Raw genomic sequence first — 3,519 nt, forward strand, 5'->3', positions numbered from 1 at the left:
GATAGGTTTGGGTACATAAACTTATATACCCTTAATAGTATATTCATTTTTCAATATATATATATATATATATATATATATATATATATATATATATATATATATATATATATATATATATATATATATATATATATATATATATATATCCTAGTAGGTGTTCGGCAAAAATATGTGAATATATATCAAATAAAAATCACGTGGTACGATAGGTTTGGGTACATAAACTTATATACCCTTAATAGTATATTCATTTTTCAATATATATATATATATATATATATATATATATATATATATATATATATATATATATATATATATATATATATATATCCTAGTAGGTGTTCGGCAAAAATATATAAATATATATCAAACAAAATCGCGTGTTACGATAGGTTTGAGTACATAAACTTATATACCCTTAATAGTATATTCATTTTTCAATATATATATATATATATATATATATATATATATATATATATATATATATATATATATATATATATATATATATATATATATATATATATATATATATATATATATATATATATATATATATATATATATATATATATATATATATAGTCTCAAAGGTCTATATGTTGTAGGACTATTTTTGCAGGATACTGAAAATGCTATTTTGACAAAATCCTAAATGATTTTTGAAAAAGATACAAGTTGTCATATATACATTGTTTAGTGTATCGATTCGTTGGCAGACCCTACCTATACTTCATAAATTGTATTCACTTGTCGGAAAAATTAATATTAATATTATATAATATTTAATGTATGTATCAATTGTATAAAAGCCAATGAAACACGTGCTCTAGTTTTGACTTATTATTCCCTTCAGATGTTAGAAGACAAACTAACGACTTTATAAGCATATATTACTATTATAACCCATAGAATCCACGGTTAAAAGTAAAATAATATATACTGGATAATAATAATAGTCAGTAATCATAGATTTGTATAGGTTTATTTGTATAAAAAATTTCATATGTTAATTGTAATTGTATCATGCTTATTTTAAATAAATATAATCATGTTGTAAGTTTTTTAAATTAGCGCTTAAAAAAATTAATATCAAACTTTATGAACTTGGAAGTTCAAATATGCAATAAAACATACATTATAATGGATTTTTAAGAATATACCTTCCATTTTCTTATCAAGTACAGTAAATAAGAGACACCAAACTCGGATAACTCAATTTGTTCATCATCAGTGTCCAAGTAGGAAGCTCTTATGCCTAAAAAATAACTTAAAAACTCATAATGTTCGTCCCTTATCAAACATTAAATATGATATAACCTTATATAACTACAACATAAAATTGCTGGAAACAAATAAAATTGATTAACAACATCAAAATAAAATAAAATTGAAACACAAAAAATTGTTTCGATGACAGATGTTCAACACTAACAATTCAAAAATCAAAAGAAGACAGTAACATATAGATTAAAATAAAAAAATCATTGAATAAAAAAAACATTGAATATTACATGCTTCAACTACAACGTCGAGGAAAAAGAGACGATCATTTTAGAGGCCACTTAGAAGGGGTGTTAAGTGTCATGTTCCTTAAAAAGATAAAGCGTCCACAAAAATTAACCTGCAAAATAATATCAGGACCAACATATTACACAAACAAAAACATTATTAGTAAATACTACTACTGATGTAATGTTGTTAAACCAAAAACGACCAGTGAATAAGGATGTCCATATGCTTATGTTTTCGCAATAGCAAGCGTAGAAATCTTTTGGAATTGTAATCCCATGAATTTCAGAAGGAAATCTTTTGGAATCTTATAACCCTGAAAAAGTAAGAAAATAAAAGATACAATTTTGACTCAGATCAGCCACAAAGGTTAGAAAAAAGGTTTGTTAATACAAAACATAATTGAGGTGGTGCAATTGTGGTTCCTATCTACAAAAAAAAAACCAAATTTAAACAAAAAGAATAGGCCTAGATTTCGTACATCTTGTGTAAACCATAAGTTTGAACTTATATTCTCCATGAATTGTAGCCAACATCCATGCATCATCAATTACAAAAGATGAGCAAATTCCCAACTAAAACTTAAAATACACCTAAATAAGTTCCATGGAAAACACAATATAAACATCTCAAAGTAAATCATGTTACCCGTAAGCAAGAACCTGTAGCCACTTCACCTCACCTTTCAATTCGCAAACTGCAAACACAAAAATCACATCAAACCGACAGATGGTGAACAACCATCGCAAACCGACAGAGAAATTGAGTAAGGGGCTGACGAACCCTAGCTGACCAAAAACGACATTGATGGAGGGTATTAGAAATATGATGAACATGGGAAATCCCTAATTAAAAGAATAAATTAAAATCTCAAAATTAAAACATCCTCACCTTATTCGAATAAGCCCTATCTATAACCATAAGACAGAGCCAATGTATGGCCCGAGAGAACAGAATTGGCAGCAGAGTAGAACGACGATACACTGACCAAAGTTTTTGAAAATCTGGATTGAGACTTGAGATGAGGGAAACGGTGGGTTATTAGACAGATAAAAGGAGATTAGGCTGAAATTTGTGGAGGTGCGATAATAGTAATGGGAAGAAGAAGATTTATTGTTGATTTTAAATAACATTAATTTAAATGGGTTGAATGAGTTGTTTCCTAAATAAATGCAGGACAATTGATATAAATCCCAAAAAATCAGGTCTGAAATTACTGATTAGAAAACCAAAATTATTTAGATTTCAAATTTGATTTTTTAGTTAGGTTATAGAGCGTTAATGATGTTGGGCGGGAAAGTACAATTATGGAGGTCTAGAAAAACGCCATTTGGCAAAAGAATGGTGTAAAAACATGCTATGTGGCAGTATAAGGAGTATTTTATTAAGGGTAGAGACTTTACCTTGTAGCGGCGACGATCGTGTATTACCTTTACAAGTGTCAGGTTCGACTCCGGGCACATATATTTGTTTTTGAATAAAAACCGCATATTATTTATTATTAATAATAATTTTATCACACTTGAAGAAACAAGTTGTCATAGCCTAGATGTCTTAGATAAACCAGGAGTAGTTAGTTGGACTTTTAGTTAATAAATACTATTGACTTGTTTTTCCTTTTAAATTAAACACAAGTTGATCGGAAGACAAAGCTATGTCATACATAATAACAAATTGTAGCCTCGTTGAATTCGACCAGGAATGTTATTTGTAGGTTTAGGGTTGAACCTCATTAATGAAATATCAATTTTAATTTTAACTTTACCTCTACCTCATTAAGGTTATTTGACTTTTATTTATATATATATATATATATATATATATATATATATATATATATATATATATATATATATATATATATATATATATATATATATATATATATATATATATATATATTTTGTTCTCATACTATTTATTGTTTTTATTTGAACTATATATATATGTTTATGTCATTATTCAATAATGAATAAATGAATAATCACATATTAAAAC

The 3,519-nt window shown here is 26.3% G+C and overlaps 1 long non-coding RNA gene across 2 annotated transcripts; it reads right to left on the bottom strand.

The window, feature by feature from the left end:
* Positions 1-1,374: 1,374 nt before the first annotated feature.
* LOC111905302 (uncharacterized) lies at positions 1,375-2,909 on the bottom strand. Of its 2 annotated transcripts, XR_006185666.2 has the most exons (5): positions 2,413-2,909; positions 2,170-2,309; positions 2,003-2,096; positions 1,727-1,837; positions 1,375-1,633 (listed from the first exon to the last, which is right to left on the bottom strand). It is a non-coding gene; the product is annotated as an uncharacterized LOC111905302 (long non-coding RNA). The 2 variants fall into 2 exon arrangements; XR_006185665.2 differs by having other exon boundaries at positions 2,003-2,309; positions 2,413-2,908.
* Between the last annotated feature and the right edge of the window lie 610 nt (positions 2,910-3,519).

This window comes from Lactuca sativa, chromosome 8, assembly GCF_002870075.4.
Source record: "Lactuca sativa cultivar Salinas chromosome 8, Lsat_Salinas_v11, whole genome shotgun sequence".
Classification (NCBI taxonomy): Eukaryota; Viridiplantae; Streptophyta; class Magnoliopsida; order Asterales; family Asteraceae; genus Lactuca; species Lactuca sativa.